Source organism: Vulpes vulpes, chromosome 3, assembly GCF_048418805.1.
Source record: "Vulpes vulpes isolate BD-2025 chromosome 3, VulVul3, whole genome shotgun sequence".
In the NCBI taxonomy this organism is placed as follows: domain Eukaryota; kingdom Metazoa; phylum Chordata; class Mammalia; order Carnivora; family Canidae; genus Vulpes; species Vulpes vulpes.
In genome coordinates, this window is record NC_132782.1 from 77,833,876 (window position 1) to 77,852,352 (window position 18,477).

An 18,477-nucleotide genomic window follows, 5' to 3' on the forward strand; every position below is an offset into this window, starting at 1 on the left:
TAACAATGGAAAAATGGATTGTTATTATGACAAAAACTGGCTCTATCACTTGATCCATTTTTTTTTTCATGGAATTCTAAGGAAAATGAGCTCCTAGAGGGAATAGACCATGTTTCTTTACCCCTGCAGTTCCACCAAAAACATTGAAGCAAGCAAACTGATGCTAACAATGTGGGAGTATAGAAGTGAGACCTATGGTGTAAAATACTGCACATAATTTTTCCTTAAAGATATCAAAAAATATACATTTGTAATTCTGAAAATATGAACCAAGGATAAAACATTTCTCTTTGTACAAATCACAATATATTCTTCTTTGGGTGTCACCATCTAGCATCAAATAGGATAAATTGTTTTAAAAAAATGAAAACTTAAAAGAGGAAAAGTAATTGGTGTTATTTTTATTTATTTTTAAGATTTTACTTATTTATTCATGAGAGACACACAGAGAGAGGCAGAGACACAGGCAGAGGGAGACACAGGCTCCCTTGCAGGGAGTCCCGATGCAAACTCGATCCCATTACCCCTGGGATCACAACCTGAGCCAAAGGCAGATGTTCAACCACTGAACCACCTTGGCATCCCATAATTGGTGTTATTTAAGAATGTTCTGCATATGTGTATGGACATCTGCGTATATGTGTCAAACAGGTAGCATTGTACATATACTCAGAAATAGAATGTGTGTGTGTGGGTGAGGGATGCCCAGGCATGCATGTGTGCATGCGTGCATGAGCCTGGAGTAGAGAGAATTTATTTTGTCTAGTTCCCTTCTTTTTCTGAGAAAACTAATGCTGAAAGAAGCTTATTTGTTACTCAAGAGCTAATAGCTAACAGGTAGCAGAAGTGGAGATAAGCAGGATTTTTTTCAAATAGAACCAACTGTGTATATGTACACAAAGTATCTAGCACATGGAAGAGTATTTAATTAGCCATCATGTCAATTTATTCTGAATATTAGCCATAACTATCATTATATATACTGAATGTAAAAAAGATGGTTTCTTAAATCTTTTCCCCAAGAATACAATAATGATTATCTGAGCTTTGGACTTGCTATCACTGTACCTTTTCTGATCTCAAAAGATATGCAGTCAGGTGAACATTAACAGTACCTGAACTACAGAGCTTACCCTTAACTAATGTCCAAAAAAATTTTGCCTATCTGTGTGTCTTGATGGGAAAAGGCAGTCATCTTCTATTTGCTGATTTCAATTTATTCCTTTAAAATGAAAATAAATACATGAGGATGATGTTTTATTTAAGAACCTAATTCCAGACACATCAATGTATTAATACATGTCCCTATAGATGCTGTCATTACTGATCAAATCTGAATTATTCTCCATCAGCTGCAGCAACCGGATATCCAGATGCCTGGAGAATAGCATAGTGTGAGATGGTTCTGAGGTGACATGCTCTGAATCCTTCCCGTGCCAGATGAAATTTAATTATACCCATTGTTTTTATTATTCAAAATACACTGACAGTTCATGTACTCAGCAAGAAATTCCCCTCTAGTTTATTCAGTATGGCTTTTATGCTAAGAGAAAGGCATTGTGGGCGGGGGTGTGTCTCCCTCCCCCACCCCTACAAGGAGATAAGAGGCCACAGAAGCCCAGTTGATTTCCCCAGCCCAATTATTTCATTGTGCATTCTCCTCCTCAACAGCACTCCTTACCTAGGGATACAGTCCGCCTAAACACCACACACTTAATGGAGTCCCCGAAGCTGTCTCAATTTCATCTCTTCTAACTAATAGGCTGTGATACTTTCTCCCCAAACAGATCAAGCTCTTCTCTCACTCCACATCCTCTTCCGACAGAAAAGGAAAGGGTGGGGGAGAATCACTCCGATGAAAGAGCGCCTTCATTTCTGCTACTGCACCTTCATTACTGCCTAATGCTGCGTTTCTTTAGAGCACAACAACCTCACTTAATCCAATCTAGGAGCTTCTTTTTTCCAGATAATGACAATAATAGGTGTTTCCTTTTTACTCTTAGTAGTTACACTGAACAGCAGGAATCTACACACTTTTGCAGTAGTTAACAGGCAGACAAGTCAAGTTTTGCTTTCTTTGAAAGATCTCTAAAATTGATTGCTCAGAGAATATTTTAGGACTGAGAGACAAAATAAGGAAGGAAGAGGAAAATGTAGCTTTCCTGAAACTTATAAGGTCTTTGGGATATATGTTCCTTGAGGTCAAAAATTTCAAAATTCTCCCCTTCTTTCTTCTACCATTCAAGAGTAGATTTAGTGTTAATATTAAAAGAGTCATTCCTATTCTGACTTGGATTTATGTCTTGAAAATGAGTCTGATTTCCAGACGTAGGCATCACTGTATCAAAAGGCTTCACTTTAGGGGCACCTGGGTGGCTCTGTCGGTTAAGGGTCTGCCCTCTGGCTCAGGTCATGATCTCAGGGTCCTGGGATCAAGCCCTGCACCCTGCATAGGGCTTCCTGCTCAGTGGAGAGTCTGCTTCTCCCTCTCTCCCCTGCTCATGCTCTCTCCTTTGCTTTGCTGTCTCTCAAATAAATAAATAAAATCTTTTTTTTTTAAAGGCCTCACTTTATCTCCTCATGGAGAGATATCATTTATGTTTTTCTTAATAATTAGCACTTACATTAGTAACAGTGTCTTACTGAGATTTTCCCATTCAAATATATAAGCATTTGGGGGAAGGATTTTTGAAAAAGAGTCTACTTGCTTTTTTCAAGACTAATTTCTTTAAAAATGTTACACATACTTGAAGATAGCATTCCTGCCATCTTCCAGGGTCATATTCAGGTGAAGATTTCAAGAAAACCAATCAGAAACCTAGGTCCAAAATCAGGCTGAAGAAATACTATAGCAATTTCCTGAAATGTGACACCTCCTTGTCCCTCAGGGAAAATTTCTGTGCTGCCAGAGATAAGGCCTCTTATGTAATGTGGAAAAGAATCAAAATGGTTAATTCGAATATCTCTTACACTGTGCTAGAACTCAGCAGCTCTCTTCTTAAAGCAAGACACAGCAGTAACATTTAATTACATTTGACGTTTAGCTTCGGGTTCCATAAGCCATCCTAAATTACCTTTTGGGTCAAAACAGAGCTGGATTTTCCTACTGACGACAGTTACTATTATCTTCAAGGTTAACATCCCTGATGGGCCTGGGGTAGAAGAGATAGCAAACATGTATTAACAAACTCTAGAAAGCATTCTGACAGTCCCTCAATAAAGTCCCCTCCCTCATTGTGGCCCCTGCCCAGAAGGTAGGTGACCATGCTAACTGTGGTATTTCCTGGACAAGCATAGGGGTCATGTTTATTCCAAAAAGTGCCCAAAGGGGTTGTAGAAAAACCAGTGGGGGTCGTCTTCTGGTCAAGCTATTTATTCTGTTTATATCTGGCAAGTTACAAACTTACACTGGGGGTTTCCAGGTTCAACAGTTGTTATTATTTTATAAGCAAAATGACAGATTTTGGTAAAACAGGGACCAAAGAGAAGAAAGTACTTTGGATACTAAATGCAGAGATGAGGAAGCCTAGAATTAATTGAATTAATTATGCTGAACATTATTCTTCTCAGGCAAGAAAGAAATCATAAGAGTACACAGGAAAATAATAAAAGATTATTTAAGTGAATTCTAGGTTGGATCTGAGATTTAAATAACCCTGACAGTAGGGTTACATGAATCAGTGCACTTTCTTCCCCAGAGGCAAACATATCTGAAACAGTCAGTCAGTGGCTACCATGGGCCTGCTTTATCATGTTAGAAAATTATTTTGGGTGAGTTTAACCTGAATAGTGCCCTCTACAGGGATTAACATTTTTCCGACTCTTCTGCCCAATGGTTGGCATTTTTGTCTTATTGCAAAAATCAGTGATCTCTCTAAAGGCTCTTCATTCAGGCTCTGAAATCAGATGGCTGGCCCTGGGATCTCAGTTCTGTTGTTTATGAGCTATGTGACCTTGAGCAAGTCATTTACCTTGCTGAGCCTCAAAATTTACACCATAAAATGAGGATACAATTTAGTATCCACAGTGGTGTGGTTGAAAGACAATGCTGCATATAAAGTATCAGCACAGGATGCCTGGGTGGCTCAGTAGTTGAGCATCTGCCTTTGGCGAAGGGAGTGATCCAGGGGTCGGAGATGGAGTCCCACATCGGGTTCCTTGCAGGGAGCCTGTGTGCCTATGTCTTTGCTTCTCTCTATGTCTCTCATGAATAAATAAATAAAATCTAAAAATAATAATAAAATTAAGTGTTAGCACTGTGCCTGGCATAGAGTAAGGACTCACTAAGTGTTAGTTCTATTAGTCTTCATGTTGTTCAAGACATACAACTGTCTGCACCTGTTTGCATTTTCTACTTCACTGACTTATATGATCATTGTTCATTAGTGTCTTCAAAAGCAGTTCTTTTCCCTCATTATGTCTGATGTGATGGGAACACGTTTTTAGATCACATCAAGAAACCATGAAGGGCTCAGGATTCTGTAGGTTTCTGTCAAAGCAGGTTGCTATCAGACTTTAAAGATAACAGATTTGGCATTATATCAGCAGGTCTAGATATAGTCAGGCCTGGTCCAAAGGGAAGACAAAGGATGCCATCTACACACTAAATGAATCCTACTGGGTTGATGGCATTCTCATCATTTGGCTTTCTTCCTCTCCTCTCTGAGCACATATTGACTTTCTCAGATTGCCGCTAAAATCTATCTAATGGTAGTTTTGCTAGGGTTCAAGTCATGCTTGCTTTTATGCCTGTGGGCCAAACTCTCACACTGACACAGAAGACAATAATGAATACAAGGAGCCTCCCTTTAACACCCCCACCCCCCTCTGTGTCATTTTGCTCCTGAAATTAGAATTCCATCCCCCACATTCCATTTGGAACATCAGCAGTCTCTGGAAGTAGTGCCTTGAGAGTTTCTTTATGCCTTCAGCTTTCAGCTTGCTGCAGTGTGACATGTACAGACCAATAAGGATTTTCCTGTCTCTACACTGACAAGTGAGAAGTGAGAACTTAAACATGCTAAAGGTAATTAGCACTACAGCCTTGCACAGTCAAGTTCATCCTAGCAGGCAAAACAAAGTGGCAGCTTCTACCCCACTCTCGTTGAGTTCCATGGCCTCCTCTCAGACTCTCATTTTCTACATCTGTGTTGAGTTAGTAACACTTTCCAATTAGCAAACTTCAGCTCTGCTCAGTGGCAGTATTGTAGCCAATGAGGTTTACCCAAAGCATGATTATTGCTAATTGAAAACTTTTCCTAATTAGCAAACTTCTATTAAATACAGACTTTGTTTGCTCAAGATATATCAGAAGTGACTTGAAAGGAGTAACATAAACCTTTCATTTCATTTGGCAAGTTACAGCAATGAACTCGAAATCAATATTCTATTTGTCAGAATTAGAAGGCCCACAATGAATTTATGCATTCCCTAAGAAATTTTGTAAGAGACAGGGATCTTTTTTCCCTTTGATGGCAAAAGTCTAATCAATAAAAGAGACACTCTTCCTAACAGAGAAAGAAAGGAAGGAACACAGGATTTTTTTTAGTACCTGCTATAAACTCTGTGAAAGGGCACTGTCACCGTGACTTTGTTTAATCTTCTCAACATTACTGAGTAAGGGATTACCTGGCTCACTTTTATACTGAGAGTACAGTTAAAGTTAAATGACTTGCAGAAAAGCATACAGTTAAGGGCAAATGTTTTAAAATCTGGGTGTGTAAGGGGCACCTGGCTGGCTCAGTTGGAAGAGCATGCAACTCTTGATCTCAGGGTCATGAGTTTGAGCCTCACAATGGGTACAGAGATCACTCTAAAATAAATAAATAAACTTTAGAAAAATACAATCTAGATGTGTAAACCCAATTACCACTTTCTTTGTCTGTTGTTATATGGAAAAAAAAAACACTGCCTATTTACAGTTAAACTAAGACAATTAAAATGGTTACAAATTATCTTGTATTATTTATATTGGAGACAAGAACATATGCAGCATAAGAATCTAAATAAACCTGGTAATTACCTTCTGACTGTACTATGAATCAAGAAAAAAAAAAAAGACAAAATAAGCCACCCTACACTTTATAATGCATTTTCCTGCAATGCATGACTATGAAATAAGATATGAAGGGTGTTAATTTGACATATAAACAAAAATTTGGGCTTGTGTTACCAGCTTTCACATCACTAGGAAAGCAGTGGATCACATTATGGAACCATCATATATAATGTGACATATCACCATACTAACAAAAAAGCACAATATCTGATATCCAATTGGATAAGACTTCAATATACTATAGTTAAACCTAATGCCTGAAAAATATGCTGTGTTGATGTTTCTGGAAAGAACAGATCATCTAATCTCAAGGGTATATATCACCTTACAGACACGTTTTACAGTATTTCAACAGAAAATATACACAGAACAAAGTGTGAAATGGTTAACCATACAAGAATGAAAATACTATGGTGAAAATGCTTAATTTCTTCACTCTGAGCTAAATTACAAGCAGTGAGATAACATAAGAGTGTGAATCTTTTAAGTCCTTGAGTAAACTCCTTTTCCTTTGTAAGCATTAAAAAAGCTATATTGGGTTAAACAGAATTCAAGGAACATCCGTAAAAAGAAAAGTAACACAACTGGCAACCCAAAGCTTCAGCAGATTCCCATTTTCCCAGTAATCACCTCCAATGAGACCTAGGGAACTAGTGCTCCATGACAATATACTGTCTAATGAGAGCTTATCTCATTACTGGAAAAGGGTAACTAGAACTCAGCTCAGCCCAGCCTGTGTGATTGACACCCCCACTGTCAGAATTTGGTTCAGCAAAAACTATGCAGCAGTGAAGAAATTTGTGAAATGATCGCCGAGTAAGCAATAGACAATTATGGAATTTAAAACAGCTGCTAGGAGAGCAATATGCCAACTGGCAGGAAAAAGTTTTAATACTAATGATCATATTTAAAAGAAAACAAACGTACCCCTTTTCTCCTTAATGGACAGTATTTCTCATTCCATTCAAATGTCCACCTCGGCAAAAGAAATTCTACAAGGCTTTACTAGCAAAGGTTTTAATTTCATTAAATACTAATCAACACTTATTACTGTATCTTTGGCTAAAACCTCAGGTCTGGTAGAATGTGCAAAGGGAAATGATAGCAGGAAAAAGGTGCCAGGCTGGAAAAGCAATACTCCTTCTTACTGTGATATTTATTATATGCATAACAAACATTTGGCCCTGTAGCCTCTTGTGATCAGAAGTGATCTAGATCTCATAATGTAAACATTCTTAGATGAAGCATCATGAGCAATCCAGCTATTATTCATTCTTAACATGATCCTCCTCAAATCACAATCAACCTTGTGATCACAAATAACCCCTTCATGCTGACACACACTGCTCTACAGAAGGTGGTTTCACCAGACCACCAACAAATGGATACCAGCAAACTCAGTGTGTCTAGGTGATCAGTATTTTCAAAAAATAAAGCTGATATCTCAGGTTATCTATAATAGGTCAGAACTCTTCTCTCTCCCTCAATACCAAGAAATGAACAAAAAGAAATTCTGAGGGGCTCAAGAGAGAGGCCGGCAACTGTTAAGTGCCAAGAACACTGCATACATCATCTCATTTAATATGTCACAGCTATGTTTGTACCCATCTTACAAATACAGAAATTGAGACCCAGGCACACAAAATAGCCATCCACAAAGATATCTTGATTATCCCCCAAATGGTATCATAGGCATTAATCTGGCTTCAAACCTTACGTGCGTAAGAACCTCTCCTTCTTAAGGAAATTGGCAATCAAACATTTCCTAGTCAAAATTCAGTACCCTAGTTGGGAATCTGGTTTACATAGCAAAAAAACTACAATCCCAGTTTTCTGCTGAGATTTCCTGTCCTCTTTCTCAAACTCTTATTTATCCAGTCTTGGCCACAGGATGTCCCTCTTCAGTCTTTGACTCACATGATTTTGCTTTAATTATCATCAAATTAGAACTGGTAGGGTCATTTATAGGCACTCTCTCCTGAGAAATGAGGTGTGGGCCTATGCAAGCAGTTCTCCTTTTGAGTCACTGATACCATCCCTGGTACATACAGCTCATGGTCCTTCTTTCATCAGTTGCTCTGGGTAATCACGCATACTGAGCAATCCTGGCAGTTCTCACTACAATTCTTAAATGTTCCTTGGAAATTTCTGGCTTATTCAAAATTTCCTATGGGCACATTTCCTTTTTTACAGATAAAGAGAAATATCTCTCTGAACTTTTAGACAACCAGTTTATAGAGGAAAAAGAACTTCCATTTATGTCCAAATGGTAGAATTCCCTAGCAACAGAATGCACAGTTCATATGTAGAGTATGCTGAGGGTCCTCCTCATACAAAGTTCTTCAGAAAATTCTAAAGAAGCCTTCAACATCCTCCAGACTCATGGTACAGTCACCAAATACTACAGTTTTTTTCTCAAGCTCATACCTGATGGGCAGCTGATTTCAGATGGGCTCATAGCTAACTCAACTTCCACTCTCCAGATGGAGACTTTCCTTCCTTTTTGCTCCTTAGCATATGTCTTCCTAGACCTCTTTCCACGCATCTAACCCCTTCCCCTCTCCCAGGAAGATGGTGTCACAACTTATCCTCTCCCTGATCTCAGAGTACTGTCACTCTTTGCAGCCTCTGGGCCCCTCACAGAGCACTTGTCCTCCTCTTCCTCCTCAAAGACTTCCTATTAAATACTTGGCCTTTCAAGCCTGGCTCTTACTCAGGCAGCAGTTGTGGAATCATAAAATCCTACTCTCAATAAAACAAAGGTGCGCATGTTTTACTCCTCTCCATTTAGAAGCACTTAGAAAGTGCCTGGCACATAACAGCATTTGATAATTGTCAGTGCATCACCATGAATGTGATGGGATACGGAAGTAAATGAAACATTTATCACCTGTTAACTAATTCTGGTTTTTTTTTTTAATATGACTTGTTTTTCAAAAACCTGGATTTTATCAAGTGAATTGTTACATGCTCAAGGCTTTAGACCCTTCCCTTTACTAGATAAACAAGAAAGTCATTCTGGCAGGAGTAATGGTGGGCCAACAGCACAATGCCCATTAATGTTACAAAGATATCTTCGAGTTAACGTGGCACAAGGATGAGCAACTTTCTTTTTTGATGTGATTTCAAAACAAGGCCGGTTGAGCAAGTCTGATGATTTATTTCCTTCTTCCTCTCATTATTGCACATGCTGATTCTTAGATGTCTGGTATCAACAGAATACTGCTTGGAAATATATGCAGCCTAAGAATCCATAAACTTTAATAAATGCAGATAATTTTAATTTCAGAAATAGGTAGTGGTGACAAAGCTTCCCTCATGGAAAATCAAGGCTGGAATGACTGCTTTACTGTAGTCTCATTTTTCACAAGATGGCCTCTTAATCACAAAGGAAAGACTTAGCCAAATGGATATTTAAGCAGAATCCAGTCTATGTGCACCCAAAAGATAAGTCTTAAGGGAAAAAAAAATTTCATGTAAATATTGCAATCAGAAGCCAAGATAAATGAGGGCACCTGCATGGCTCAGTCGATTAAGCATCCAATCCTTGCTTCAGCTCAGGTCATGATCTCAGGGTGGTGAGATCAAGCCCCACCTCAAGGCCCCACACCCAGCATGGAGCCTGCTTAAGACATTCTCTCTCCCTTGCACCTCACCTCTTAAAAAAAAAAAAGCCACAATAAATTATTTTTAATAGGTAATTATCTTAGTTTCTTTACATATGTCTGGTATGATATCATATATATGTATGTGTGTGTGTTTTAGATCAAGTGTAAAATGATTAATGTTTCCTTAAAGTTATCCTAAATACCACTATAGATGATACAAAAACTATATATATTTTTTAATTTATTTATTCATGAGAGGGGCAGAGACATAGGCAGAGGGAGAAGCAGATTCCCTGAGGGAATCCGATGCAGGACTTGATCCCAGGACCCCTGGATCACGACCCCAGCCAAAGTCAGACGCCCAACCACTGAGCCACCCAGGCGTCCCACAAACACTATTTTTAAACTTAAAATTACAGCTATTCTGAAAATATAAACTGCCCCTAAACACCACACAAATACTTGCATATGTGACTATCATGTTGAGAGTAGAACATTACAGATAAAATGGAGTGGAAACTCGTCACTGTCACTAGTTATATTCTCAAGTCCATGTAACTTTTTAAACTCTTTGGAATGGCTTTCCTACTGATCTCCTACTAATCTATTAAATTCATTGTCAAGCTGAAATAAGATTTGCAAAAGCAGTAAATAGATTAGTGTTAACAGAGCCAGAATACTTGAGTTTAAATCCTGACTCTACCACTTACTAGCTGCAAGACTTTGGGCAAGTTATTTAACCTCTACTGTCTCAGTTTCCTTATCTGGAAAACAGGGATAATAAAAGTACCTACCTCACAGAATTACTCTAAGGGTTAAATAAAGTTATTAAAATTATATATTTTAAGTGTGGTATGAGTATTAGAAATCATTATATTATTATCTGTCTTTGCAATAGCTGCACAGCTTATGTCTTGGTTCAGAAATGGCAGTAAGCAACAAATACAGGCAAAAAGACAAACTATAATAACAACCAACACTCTACTAGCACACGAAAACAATTCTACAAGAGTAAAAAGACCATCCTATGCAGAAAAGAGAGCTTATTAAAACCTGATAGGTGTGCCCAATCCATACCAAAATATCTCCTCCTTCAGGATGGGCAGTATTTCTTATGGAAATCTGCATTTTCTAAAACATTTATCTATTGCTTTCATGTAAAATTTTAATAATTAGTACAATATTTTTTCCTCAACAAATTCTAGGTGTAGATGCCCACTCTCATGCTGTTCCTGCTGGCCAGCAGGGGCTCAGTTCCCCTATGCCACTAGTGATGACCTATTCCAAGAATAATGTGAAACTCCTATCAGGTATGAATCAGCTTTTGTGATTCTTTGATTCTACATATGGAATGATGTGAAGGTCTATACTACATAGGCTTGACTTTAGCTTACTAATGCTTCTGAAAAGCTCATCCTAATATCACCTCCGAAAGTAGAATGAAATGTCTTCCTGACTGATCTTCAACCCTAAATGGCTGCTTTAGCTCTTCTTTCTTTGCAAGCCACAAATTCAATAATCCATTCAATCTTTAGATAACCTGATGCATGTCCTCCTGCCATCACAAAGAGTAAGACAAGTGGCCTTGCACACCAGAAAAGACTTCCAAGGGGCTTGATTTTATTATGAATAACTGTCAGAAAAATAGCTTAATATCATCTGGCCCCAAATCCAAACTTTTGACTTTTATACCTTAAATTATTTGCTGTCCCTGGATAAGAAAGTGTCAACAGTGTTGAAATGAATGCCCACACATAAGTTAGTGATTATCAATTTATGAAGGGTCTACTTTGTGCCACCCTGTGCTAAACAAGGAGGATATAAAATTTCAAGAAATTTAAAATCTAATGGAAGAGACAGATACATAAATAACTGTAGTGAAAGATAGCACACAGTTAACTATTTCAAAAGCACCTAATAGTCACATTTGGTAGCAGACACATGAATCTCACTTTCATGTATGAACTATAATTAAGATGAACAGTTCTGGAGGAAATATAGATTATGTCAAAATATAGCCTTGAAATAATGGAAGCACCCCCCAAAATCTGTTTATGCATCCAGCTCAGTCACAACAAAGAAATTCAATATTGTAAGAAAAGGATCTTCCCTGGGTTTGGTTTCCTCAGATGCATACCTCTAAACTTCTGGAAGACAAACATACCAGAGGGCACCCTATCTGTAGCCACCGGATCAATACAAGGGAATTTTTTCTCTTCTTTGGTATCAGACAGCCTTTGGACCAAAAATTAGAAGGTTGGAAAAGCCTCAAACCTTAAAATAGGTAAAACTTTGTCTCTGGCTAGCCAGAAGGGAAAAGACAGGACACCTCACATCCAGAAGAAATGGAGAGTCAGAAGAAGAAATTCTCATTCTCGACGGCAGACAGTCCAGAAAGCCTTCCCTACCTCCTGCACAGGCCTTCCCTCCAGCTGTGGCACTTGCCTCCTCTGGAGCCAGCTTGGAAATATATATATATTTTTCTATAACTTTCTATATTAATATTTTCTATATTCTGTAGCTACTCTTGTTTAAAAAAAGAAGTATAGAACCAACAGGATTTCTTTTTAAGATCAGGCACGATAACTATACTGATTTGAATATGCTTTGTAACAGAAAGAAAAAAAGAAAGAAAGAAAGAAAGAAAGAAAGAAAGAAAGAAAGAAAAGAAAAGAAAGAAAGAAAGAAAGAAAGAAAGAAAAAGAAAGAAAGAAAGAAAGAAAGAAAGAAAGAAAGAAAGAAAGAAAAGAAGAGAAAGGGAGGGAAGGGAAGGGAAGGGAAGGGAAGGGAAGGGAAGGGAAGGGAGACAAAGAAAGAAAAAGAAAGAAAAAGAAAGAAAAAGAAGAAAGAAGAGAAAGAAAAGAAAGAAAAAGAAGAAAGAAGAAAGAAGAGAAAGAAAAGAAAGAAAGAAAGAAAGAAAGAAAGAAAGAAAGAAAGAAAGAAAGAAAGAAAGAAAATAAGGTTTTTTAAAAAAAAAATCAAAGAAAAGTTGTTGATGGAAGAACTGATAAATCACCAGTAGGCTGAAGTGACAGAAAAAATGATAGGCTTCTTAAAGAAAATCGGAGTCTTCTGAACTTCCCTCGACTACTCACCCTCACTGGTCAAACTGGAATAGATTATTTCTCCATTAAATACACCCACTGAGTTCTATGTTCTATTAAATTTCCTTCTTTAAATTTCAGTTCATTCAGCTGTTACAAAACGGCATAACTAGATTATAGGTGTGTTTGTGAAGCTTTCTTCAGCCCCAAGCTATTTTGGCTAGGGAACTGCTAGAGGAACACTCCCTATACTCCATGGTTAATTAGTGAGTATTTCATGCAAACTGGGCGGGGGGGGGGGGGGGGGGGGGGGGGTCCTCAAGCTGTGCAAGGCAGCAGATACTGCCTCTAATATATTGTTCTGTGGGATTTTATCCACCACGTAAAGTTCTAAGAATTGTGTGACTATGAATAAACGCTGAAGATGACATCCACAAAGAAGTCAACGGAGAAAATGATTAACCAAATTGAATGCTTTTACAATATTACTCCTACAATAGTAAATTAAATACAGTATCGCTTAAATGGCACCTGAGGCAAAAATATAACTTACACTTTCATTATTTAGCATTAATGCCACCACAATTTCCTGATGAGGAAATTAAGTCACAGAGCAGTTAAATTACAAGAATAAAACCTAATACTCAAAACCAGGTATCCAGAGTCCAAGAGAATGAACCTTCTGTTGAAACCAACAAAACTGGTTTATGTGTATATGGGCACTTTTTATTTTTTTAGAGGCAGTTTTAGAAGATAGAATTTTTTGGACCAGATTTGTTCTGATAATTACCTCTCTCTAGAATCCATTCTAAACCTCTAATAATTGTCATATGGGATCACACTATCACAACGTTCTGATTCTACTTCATGGGAACCATCAAATGATGGGGCTGCAAGTCACAGCTTGCTGGTTCTTACCTGAATCAGAGAGGGGACATAAGAGGGCCACACAAACTCTCAAGGAAAGGGTATCAACAGACAGATTGCTGTAGAGAAGACAAATTCTCTAAGTTCTTGGCTGGGGCCCTTATAACAAAAGACAAATTAATAAGAAAAGAACATACAAATGCATTCATTACACAAGGTTTTTCTCTTGCTTGTGTGAATTCAGAAAGGAAGGGACAAAGAAAAAATTTTACCTTTCTCTCTCAACGGAACACCACAGCCAGAGATCCAGGAAACTGATATGGTAAGAATTTCTTACCTTCTCCTGGCTTTTTGTCAGTTGTCTTGGACCTCAACTGTAGTCTCTGGTGCAAGTGGAGTGTCCCAGCCTTTTCACTGCCCCTTTTCGTTGTCACAAACTATAAGGGAGGAAAAATATCTTTTCCTTTTGCCCTGCTAAATTCTCAGTGGGGGCTCTCATCAAAAAAGAGATTAGTAAGAGAAAATCATACAAATCTCAGTGTAAGTTGTAGATGACAAGTGGACCCTCAGAACACAGTGAAGGCCTGCATAAAGTGGTTAAGCTAGGTTGGATGAAGAGATAGAAGCCATGAATATATGTGACAGGACAAAGGGTATGAGCTAAGTACAGTAAACTGGTAGAGACAAAGCAAGGTCAGTTCTGGGAGTCCCTCCTTCTTGAGGGATAAGCAAGTTCCTTTCCCCCAGTGACAGGAAGGGCTTATCATATCTCTCATATGAGGCTCTATAACCACTTTGGGGTAAGGTCAGAAGTCCTTTTTGCTCCTACCACTCTCAAATTCCTCCAGCTTGAAACATTTAACATGCCAAGGAACCGTATTTGGGGGAAATGTCCTGAACCCCATTATTTATCTATAAATCATATTCCAAGATGTCTATACAATTTCTAAATCACTAGAAGAACCTGAAATCTATTTATACAATGAAATCTATTTTCCTGAAACCACCAATGTGGTGCCTATAAATGGAACTATAGCAGATTTTAAAAAATTGAATGTATAGTTTCAGACCAGAAAAAGGATCTTGGCAGATGGGCACCCATAATCTCAGAGATGTAACATTTGGCTGATCCTGAAAACATGGAGAAAATGGTCACTTTATAAAGCATGCCCCAGACTCTCTGGAGGGCCTTCTTTTCTCTCAAAATCTCTACCACATCCATGAATGGTATCCTTCTACTGCGCCTTTATAAGGAGTCTCCAAAAGTCTTATTAAAATGCAAATCATTTATCTTATAAAGGTCAGTCTTAAGCCTTTAGTATCCATAACATAAACACAAAAATAAAATTACCAAATATATTAACTGTATTCTTGGTCAATGAATAGGCAGATCAATCATAGGCAGGTGGCCTATGATTAGGGGACAGATTAATCTAGTAAAGAAATGGCAAGGTGGGTAGGAGATGTGTAAGGAGAGTCCTATTATGGTCTTGGCCAATAGGGGAAGGAGTAGCAGGGGAAAATATATAAAGAAAAAGAACAAGGACAATTTTACCTACTAAATCGCTTTCCCTAAGATGAACCTCTGTTTCTAACCTCCTCCAGGGGCCTATTTAGAGTGAAACGGCCCAGGCCAGGGGTGCCATTTTCAGTTATTAAAGAAGCAAGTAGAGCTTCTGGCTCTGAGCAGCACTTGACCCAAAGGGTGATAGGCAGAAGGAAGAGGGAAGGGAATTAACCAGATCCCCTGTGGTTAGAGTCTGCACACAGCAGGGCTGATAACCATGTCCCTCTCAGCATGTTTTCCAAGGAGCGGTACTTTGTTTGCAGAAGTTACCGCTGTCCAGGGCTGAGCTGCAGGGAAGGACTAAGGGCCAAAGCCATGAGAAGAGAAGTCCTGGATAAGGAACGTAATAATTAACACATCTGTCACCTGGTGGTATAGAGCCATAAAACAGTGATGATAAAATAGGAACAATGCTGGCATAATTACCCTCTCCTGACCAACTGCCAAAGGTCTGGTGATTAATCAAAGTTTCTCTAGGCATTTCTCTAAACAAGTCCAGCCTCTAATCCCAGTGTAAAATCCACAAGCCAGCTTCTGGGAGTAAGAAACAGGCAGTTGACTTTAGGATTTTTTTCTTCATCTGGAGAAACATGAATAAATCACACATCATCAAGTTTATCATTTTTCTCCTCTGAGAAATATGAAATATTATAGATCATCTCCAGTACATCAGCTTCTTCACACTCCATTAGCATGAAGGAACTATTTTTGATATAATTTATCAAACCACTGGTCTCATTTCTCCCATTTTCTTCAAGATGGAGTCGTGGACACAGTGGACTCAGGCTTCCCTTATTCACAATGGCTGTGATCTGCCTTGTTCCCTGGAAGCAGGAGATAAGTTGAAGGGCATCGCTAGTGACGGGTCATCAAACTGTACTACTACCCAAAAGGCAGAAAGGATCTCACCAAGAGACTGGCATGAGGCTGCCTGATATATGCTTTTGTTAGATCCCACTGAGGTGATCCTGTGAAGAGGGGTCTTATTTTTTTTACCAAGTGGCCGCCTCTCCTACTAAAATCAGTTTTCTCAACCCTGTCCCACTTTGAAGTGAAAATAGTCCTGCTAAGGATGGTTGCCTTGTTAGTAAGCTACAGGCACTTTTGGGAAACAGAAATGTTTGAAAAATGAATCGAAGAATTAAAACATTTGCTGCTCCCTCCTCCCAGGGGCAGTAGCATTAAAAGATTTAACAGCAAAGCTGAGAACCAAATGGTCCAGTCAATTCAATGTGATTATTAGTATTATTTTAATTAATTAGGTCCTACTATGTATGAAGCAATTAGCATATGGTCCCTGTTCACAATCAGCTAAGCAAATGTATACCTAGCCATCCGTAATATAAATTTAGGACCAGACACGGGTGTCCGAGGTACATGGATAAGGAGGTATTTTCACTAGGGTCTTAAAAACTGAGTAGAATGTCACCATCCTGGATAAAGTTCAAAACAGGAAAGACAACTAGAGGTACAGAGACATTGCTGAAGGGCATGGAAGGGGAATGACACAGGGAGGGGATGGTGTATGGGTGAGGTGTACATGGGTACAACGACCCATGTACCTAACCCCAAAAAGGGTTAGGTGAGGATGTTTCTTGAACAGGAAGCTGAGGAGTATTGGTTTCATCACTGTGCAACAGGGAGCCACTGAACATTTGGGGTGTTAACAGTGAAGATTACACTTTGTTTAAGAAGGTAACACTAAGGATGCTAAGTGGCCCAGTGGTTGAGCATCTGCCTTTGGCTCAGGTCGTGATCCCGGGGCTCCGGGATCAAGTTCTGCATCACCTCCCTGCGAGGAGCCTGCTTCTCCCTCTGCCTATGTCTCTGCCTCTCTTTGTGTGTCTCTCATGAATAAATAAATAAAATCTTAAAAAAAGAAAAAGAAAAAGAAGGTAACACTAACAGGACTGTGAAAGATGACCAGGAGAGGTGCGGTGAGCATGAAGGAGACAGGAAGAGGCTCCTGCAGCAGAATCCCCCGAGTCCTCTCCTAGGTATAGGCTGGAAAATAAGGCCCTCACTCTAGTACTTTCTCTCCTCAATCAGGTCAAGCACTCACAGGGACTTTAACACAATTTGCTGAAAGAACAACTGAACATGTGTGCAAGGAGATATGTATAAGAATGTTCGGAGCAGCATTGTTCATTACAGCACAATCTTAAAAACAATCTAAATGTATATAAATAGGATAAATGGTGGCATAGTCCTAAACTAGAGTATCATAAGTAGTAGAAGAACAAAATGGAGCAAATGAATTAATCTCATAAACATAATGTTCCATTTTTAAATTCACCGAAGTGCATAGATAGGCACAAGCAAATTTTCAAAATATAAACATACTGCATAGTCTTACTGATTCACAAATATGGACTGTGTATAAAGAAACTCTTAATATGAACAACAAATTATGGACTGTGATTATTACCCCCGGGCACTGAGAGGAGATTATAATCAGAATCACAATGAATGAGGGCTTCAATTGGACTGGAAATGTTTTACCCTTTCAAACTTAGTGACGGGTACATGGGTGTTCATTACGTTATTTTCCACACCTTTATTTAATAAAATAGAGCAAAAATAATCATGAATAGTCACCAGAGTCTTCGGGGGCTGCCCATATTTAAGGACATGGATGGTAAGATAAAAACAGAGGAGGAGTCTCTGAGAAAGGACAGTGAGGAGGGAGTGGGGTCAGTGACAGGATGTGAGCTGGAGCGCCAACAGAACATGGGCTGCAGTTCCTACACTTTGTCCAGACTGGGCAGGGAGGCAGGAGGAGCCAAGGGCTAGTGAGATAAATGGAGATGAAGAGGGACCAAGGGACAGTCAAAAGGGCAAAGAAAGGGGTGGGAAAAGCCAGCAAGAGGACCAGGTGATCGTGACCATATTAAAAATGAATGGAACCCTAGATGGAAGACATCTTTTGGAATGAATATAGGGAACATATTTATCATCAGCCTACAGGGGAAAAAACAAGATTGTGTATATGTGTTTTAAGAAAATTCCAAAATTAGCACCAAAACTTACTTCCCTTCCTCTCCTTCTAAAAGACTGGATTGTGTACTATCATTCTTCTTCAAATGGTGAAATATTTTCTTCCACTCTAAGGCTGAACTGGGACAGGGTGGCATGGAAGTTCATCAGAGCAGAAGAACACACAGCAGTTTCTCCTATTTTTCTTTTTACAGAGATGCAATAGGATAACTTATTTTTAGAAATATTAAGTTTATTAGCCTGGTATTTATTTTGGTTTACCCAGAGAGTACAATTACGCCTTAGACCTGTGGCTGAAAGACTTTCACAATAAACAATATCTATGCTTACCACATG

At 38.7% G+C, this 18,477-nt stretch overlaps 1 protein-coding gene and 1 non-coding gene across 3 annotated transcripts in view; one reads left to right on the forward strand and one right to left on the reverse strand.

Annotated features, from left to right (window-relative positions):
- AUTS2 (activator of transcription and developmental regulator AUTS2) overlaps positions 1 to 18,477 on the reverse strand; it is a 1,128,195-nt gene that overhangs the window by 537,499 nt on the left and 572,219 nt on the right. The gene's annotated exons all lie outside the window — the stretch shown is intronic.
- LOC112934141 (U4 spliceosomal RNA) lies at positions 5,185 to 5,325 on the forward strand. The gene has a single exon (XR_003237839.2). It is a non-coding gene; the product is annotated as a U4 spliceosomal RNA (small nuclear RNA).